Raw genomic sequence first — 7,500 nt, forward strand, 5'->3', positions numbered from 1 at the left:
AATATTTATATTTATTTTATATTTTAGCTTTTTGCTATTTTAAAGAAACATACATAATTATTTCTTAACACCAATATAATTTTCTTAATAATAAATATTCAATCTTTTCATCCCGTACTACTTACTTCATTATAACAACAATATTATTTTCTTGGTTTTTTACATTTAAGGCAATCCTAGAATAAAATAATATTTTATGCTAGACGTTCCTCTAAATGTATATATTATTTGAAATAATAATATTGAAATTTTATTGTTTTTGGGAATACTAAGATTCTTATTTATTATAAAATTTCGTTCAAATATGAGGTGTTCAAGAATATATTTTCTATATTTCTTTTTATGCTATTAATATTATGGATTGAAAAATACAATCCAGTAATATACCATGTGCTTAAATTCTTTTAATTGACTAAAAGAATAAGCAACTAATTTAGCATAGTCTTACAACCCTCAACCATATGTAGTCCAAGCAGCACTTTAAAATTAATTAAAGTACATAACAGCATGGACTGCAATATGCGTTCAAAATGTCGATGTTCATGTGTCCTGCAGTTCACACGATGACGCACAGTTAGCTGCGTTCTTCATCGACCCATGAGCCGAGTGATCCACCGCTTAGAGTGATAATTTTTTGTTTATTTTAATTTAACGTCAAGAGTTTTTAATTTATTGAAAGAATAACATTTCGTTTTCGTATATAATATATAAATTATTTTAAAACATCTTTCAATAAATTGTAATTTTCAACCCAAACATTTACAAGTTGCGCATGTCTTAGTCCAACAAAAACAGTAATTCCTTTTTTATTACATTTTATTTAATTTCTATATATTTTTAAGGAATTACACGTTAATGAGAACAAATTAACTTATCATTTATATTATTTTTATAAATAATAAGTACAACTATATATGTTTAAAGGTTTGTTGCGTTCAAATACAATGTATGCGATATAATTTTCATTATACTACAATACAAGGAGTAAAAAAAAAAAGAAAAAAAAGAAAAACATTCAAATAAATGAATGAAAAGAAAAAAAAGAAAATAATTTTTCTTTTTTATTCTTTTTTTGTTTGTTTGTTTGTTTGTTTGTTTGTTTGTTTTTTTATAATATTTACGGATAGGAACACAATAATGATCCTTCCGCAGGTTCACCTACGGAAACCTTGTTACGACTTTTACTTCCTCTAAATAATCAAGTTCGGTCAACTTTTGCGAAACAACCGTGAAACACAAGGCGTCACAGTGATCACGTCCGGAGACCTCACTAAATAATTCAATCGGTAGTAGCGACGGGCGGTGTGTACAAAGGGCAGGGACGTAATCAATGCGAGTTAATGACTCACACTTACTGGGAATTCCAAGTTCATGTGAACAGTTTCAGTTCACAATCCCAAGCATGAAAGTGGTTCAGCGGTTTACCCGGACCTCTCGGTCTAGGAAATACACGTTGATACTTTCATTGTAGCGCGCGTGCAGCCCAGGACATCTAAGGGCATCACAGACCTGTTATTGCTCAATCTCGTTACTGCTAGACGCAATTTGTCCATTTAAGAAGCTAGTGTCCTTATAATGGGACAAACCAACAGGTACGGCTCCACTTATATAAACACATTCAAACACTTGCACATTCAAGATGAACTCATGAATGAAGGCTATATAAGCTTCAACACCATAATCCTGAAAGCATCTATTTAATATATTTGAGTCTCGTTCGTTATCGGAATTAACCAGACAAATCACTCCACGAACTAAGAACGGCCATGCACCACCACCCATAGATTCGAGAAAGAGCTATCAATCTGTCTTACACGCTTATGTTCGGACCTGGTAAGTTTTCCCGTGTTGAGTCAAATTAAGCCGCAGGCTCCACTCCTGGTGGTGCCCTTCCGTCAATTCCTTTAAGTTTCAGCTTTGCAACCATACTTCCCCCGGAGCCCAAAAGCTTTGGTTTCCCGGGAAGCGACTGAGAGAGCCATAGTAGTAGCTACACCCAATTGCTAGCTGGCATCGTTTATGGTTAGAACTAGGGCGGTATCTGATCGCCTTCGAACCTCTAACTTTCGTTCTTGATTAATGAAAACATCTTTGGCAAATGCTTTCGCTTAAGTTAGTCTTACGACGGTCCAAGAATTTCACCTCTCGCGTCGTAATACTAATGCCCCCAAACTGCTTCTATTAATCATTACCTCTTGATCTAAAAACCAATGAAAGTAGAACAGAGGTCTTATTTCATTATTCCATGCACAAAATATTCAGGCATTTGGAGCCTGCTTTAAGCACTCTAATTTGTTCAAAGTAATTGTACCGGCCCACAACAACACTCGATGAAGAGCACTGAAGCAGGTTTAAATAGGAGGAATATATAAAAAATACATTGTATTAATTACATATAAGAACTCCACCGGTAATACGCTTGCATACATAAGGTAATGTACATACCACAATTATAGCTGTACTACCCGTATGAAGCACAAATTCAACTACGAACGTTTTAACCGCAACAACTTTAATATACGCTATTGGAGCTGGAATTACCGCGGCTGCTGGCACCAGACTTGCCCTCCAATAGGTCCTTGTTAAAGGATTTAAAGTGTACTCATTCCAATTACAGGGCCTCGGATATGAGTCCTGTATTGTTATTTTTCGTCACTACCTCCCCGAACTGGGAGTGGGTAATTTACGCGCCTGCTGCCTTCCTTAGATGTGGTAGCCGTTTCTCAGGCTCCCTCTCCGGAATCGAACCCTGATTCCCCGTTACCCGTTGCAACCATGGTAGTCCTAGATACTACCATCAAAAGTTGATAGGGCAGACATTTGAAAGATCTGTCGTCGGTACGAGACCATACGATCTGCAAGTTATCTAGAGTTCAACCAATATAACGATCTTACGATCGCTTGGTTTTAGCCTAATAAAAGCACACGTTCCAAAAGGTCCGTGTTTATTTTGCATGTATTAGCTCTAGAATTACCACAGTTATCCAAGTAACTGTTAACGATCTATGGAACCATAACTGATATAATGAGCCTTTTGCGGTTTCACTTTTAATTTGTTTGTACTTAGACATGCATGGCTTAATCTTTGAGACAAGCATATAACTACTGGCAGGATCAACCAGAATAATATTTTTTATTCATTTATATAATATTTTTTATACTATATAAATTTTTATAATGATATTTTCAATATTTGAAAATTAAGTACACGACATATACACAATGCAAAGGAGAACGAAATCGCGACAATAAATAATTATGAAATTTCTTCTACTATGGTCGGATTAAATAATTTACTTCATGTCATTTAAATTTCATATTATTGTATTATTTATTGCGGTCTTATTCGGACTTTGAGACTGTGTATCTTATCGTGAGAAAGAATTTTCGTTCTCTATACATATATAATATAATTATTAATGTAAGGACGATGTTTCTTCTTGTATTTGTTAAACTTTCAAATAATATCATTTTTTATACATTTTACTTTATTTCAATGCATATAGTGTATATATCTTTTTTTAAGAGTATATACGTTTTTCTTTTGATTTGAAATTAATAATTTCAATTCAATTATTTTTCATTTTATTTCATATATGATATGAAAGTATTCGAGCGTAATAATATAAATATTTAACTTTATTGAATTTTATTCTTTACCCACATATATTTTATGTGAATAGAAGAACAAACCCCAAAAAAAGTTAAATTAAAAAAAAAACGACTACATTATGTTAGGTATAGAAGAATAATCTCAATTAATAACATTTCATTATTAACAAAATTATTTCTATTTAAACCAACTGTAGCAAACCAGGAATAAATTTTTTTGCTCTCATTTATATATTACACTTAAATACTTTTATAAATATATGAAAATAATTTTCATATAAGTACTAAGTATGCAATTTCATACAAGTATTAAAATTTTCATACAAGTACTAATGTTGAAGTTTCATACAACATATATGTTTTCTGCCACGTACACCTCACCAACCGGAAATCGTATGGAGAAAATCTTTTTAACCATATAAAAGTTTTAAATTCATATATATACAAGTAATTTATATCATTTTCTATGAGCATTATGCTTATAAGAAATATTACAACATCAAAAATAGCTTAACATTTATTTTTTTTTTTAAATTTTTTGTACTTATATGAAAATTATTTAGTTGTATGAATTCATACACTTAGTACTTATATGAAAATTAGTATCTATATGAAAATTAATTAGTATTTATATGAAATTTATTAAGTATCTATATGAAAATTATTTAGTATTTATATGAAAATTATTTACTTGTATGAATTCATAAACTTAGTATCTATATGAAAATTATTTAGTATTTATATGAAAATTTTTTACTTGTATGAATTCATAAACTTAGTATCTATATGAAAATTATTTAGTATTTATATGAAAATTTTTAACTTGTATGAATTCATTAACTTAGTATCTATATGAAAATTATTTAGTATTTATATGAAAATTTTTAACTTGTATGAATTCATTAACTTAGTATCTATATGAAAATTATTTAGTATTTATATGAAAATTATTTACTTGTATGAATTCATAAACTTAGTATCTATATGAAAATTATTTAGTATTTATATGAAAATTTTTAACTTGTATGAATTCATTAACTTAGTATCTATATGAAAATTATTTAGTATTTATATGAAAATTTTTAACTTGTATGAATTCATTAACTTAGTATCTATATGAAAATTATTTAGTATTTATATGAAAATTTTTAACTTGTATGAATTCATTAACTTAGTATCTATATGAAAATTATTTAGTATTTATATGAAAATTATTTACTTGTATGAATTCATAAACTTAGTATCTATATGAAAATTATTTAGTATTTATATGAAAATTTTTTACTTGTATGAATTCATAAACTTAGTATCTATATGAAAATTATTTAGTATTTATATGAAAATTTTTAACTTGTATGAATTCATAAACTTAGTATCTATATGAAAATTATTTAGTATTTATATGAAAATTTTTTACTTGTATGAATTCATAAACTTAGTATCTATATGAAAATTATTTAGTATTTATATGAACATTTTTTACTTGTATGAATTCATAAACTTAGTATCTATATGAAAATTATTTAGTATTTATATGAAAATTTTTAACTTGTATGAATTCATTAACTTAGTATCTATATGAAAATTATTTAGTATTTATATGAAAATTTTTTACTTGTATGAATTCATAAACTTAGTATCTATATGAAAATTATTTAGTATTTATATGAAAATTTTTAACTTGTATGAATTCATTAACTTAGTATCTATATGAAAATTAATTAGTATTTATATGAAATTTATTAAGTATCTATATGAAAATTATTTAGTATTTATATGAAAATTATTTACTTGTATGAATTCATAAACTTAGTATCTATATGAAAATTATTTAGTATTTATATGAAAATTTTTTACTTGTATGAATTCATAAACTTAGTATCTATATGAAAATTATTTAGTATTTATATGAAAATTTTTAACTTGTATGAATTCATTAACTTAGTATCTATATGAAAATTATTTAGTATTTATATGAAAATTTTTAACTTGTATGAATTCATTAACTTAGTATCTATATGAAAATTATTTAGTATTTATATGAAAATTATTTACTTGTATGAATTCATAAACTTAGTATCTATATGAAAATTATTTAGTATTTATATGAAATTTTTTTACTTGTATGAACGTGGTTTCGGCGTTTTGGCTCTTTATATGGGGTTTCGGCTCTTCGCAAATAGGGACAGTAGGAATCTCCTGAATTCCTTTTTGCGCGTCACTAATAAGATGACGATGCATTTGGCTACGTAAATAAAATCATTTTTATGCCCGCCGTTTAACCAAACTTAGTTTTTTTTATATGCAAATATACGTGGTTTCGGCGTTTTGGCTCTTTATATGTGGTTTCGGCTCTTCGCAAATAGGGACAGTAGGAATCTCCTGAATTCCTTTTTGCGCGTCACTAATAAGATGACGATGCATTTGGCTACGTAAATAAAATCATTTTTATGCCCGCCGTTTAACCAAATTTAGTTTTTTTTATATGCAAATATACGTTTTTTCGGCCTTTTGGCTCTTTATATGTGGTTTCGGCTCTTCGCAAATAGGGACAGTAGGAATCTCCTGAATTCCTTTTTGCGCGTCACTAATAAGATGACGATGCATTTGGCTACGTAAATAAAATCATTTTTATGCCCGCCGTTTAACCAAACTTAGTTTTTTTTATATGCAAATATACGTGGTTTCGGCGTTTTGGCTCTTTATATGTGGTTTCGGCTCTTCGCAAATAGGGACAGTAGGAATCTCCTGAATTCCTTTTTGCGCGTCACTAATAAGATGACGATGCATTTGGCTACGTAAATAAAATCATTTTTATGCCCGCCGTTTAACCAAACTTAGTTTTTATATTATACAATATACCATTATATTAATTTTTGTATATTTCAATTGCTTTTCAGTATATTGTAAAAGTCGTTTGATAACTTTGCGTTCAAAGCTGTATCTTTATGTTAAGGTTCTCTCTAACAACTATTCAATATACCATTATATATTCATTTTTGTATATTTCAATTGTTTTTCAGTATATTGTAATAGTCGTTTGATAACAATCTATATAACACTACCTTATGTTCTCAATGAATATTGAGAAATAAAGTACTTTGCGTTCAAAAATCTGTATCTTTATGTTATAAGATTCTCTCTAACAACTATACAATATATTAATTTTTGTATATTTCACAATTGTTTTTCAGTATATTGTAATAGTCGTTTGATAACAATCTATATAACACTACCTTATGTTCTCAATGAATATTGAGAAATAAAGTACTTTGCGTTCAAAAATCTGTATCTTTATGTTATAAGATTCTCTCTAACAACTATACAATATATTAATTTTTGTATATTTCACAATTGTTTTTCAGTATATTGTAATAGTCGTTTGATAACAATCTATATAACACTACCTTATGTTCTCAATGAATATTGAGAAATAAAGTACTTTGCGTTCAAAAATCTGTATCTTTATGTTATAAGATTCTCTCTAACAACTATACAATATATTAATTTTTGTATATTTCACAATTGTTTTTCAGTATATTGTAATAGTCGTTTGATAACAATCTATATAACACTACCTTATGTTCTCAATGAATATTGAGAAATAAAGTACTTTGCGTTCAAAAATCTGTATCTTTATGTTATAAGATTCTCTCTAACAACTATACAATATATTAATTTTTGTATATTTCACAATTGTTTTTCAGTATATTGTAATAGTCGTTTGATAACAATCTATATAACACTACCTTATGTTCTCAATGAATATTGAGAAATAAAGTACTTTGCGTTCAAAAATCTGTATCTTTATGTTATAAGATTCTCTCTAACAACTATACAATATATTAATTTTTGTATATTTCACAATTGTTTTTCAGTATATTGTAA

At 27.8% G+C, this 7,500-nt stretch overlaps 2 non-coding genes across 2 annotated transcripts; both read right to left on the bottom strand.

Annotated features, from left to right (window-relative positions):
• Positions 1-447: 447 nt before the first annotated feature.
• LOC128923991 (5.8S ribosomal RNA) lies at positions 448-626 on the bottom strand. The gene has a single exon (XR_008472702.1). It is a non-coding gene; the product is annotated as a 5.8S ribosomal RNA (ribosomal RNA).
• A 509-nt stretch (positions 627-1,135) lies between these two features.
• On the bottom strand, positions 1,136-3,125 carry LOC128923993 (small subunit ribosomal RNA). Its single transcript, XR_008472704.1, has one exon. It is a non-coding gene; the product is annotated as a small subunit ribosomal RNA (ribosomal RNA).
• Positions 3,126-7,500: the final 4,375 nt, after the last annotated feature.

Source organism: Zeugodacus cucurbitae, unplaced genomic scaffold, assembly GCF_028554725.1.
Source record: "Zeugodacus cucurbitae isolate PBARC_wt_2022May unplaced genomic scaffold, idZeuCucr1.2 ctg00000165.1, whole genome shotgun sequence".
NCBI classification, from domain to species: Eukaryota; Metazoa; Arthropoda; class Insecta; order Diptera; family Tephritidae; genus Zeugodacus; species Zeugodacus cucurbitae.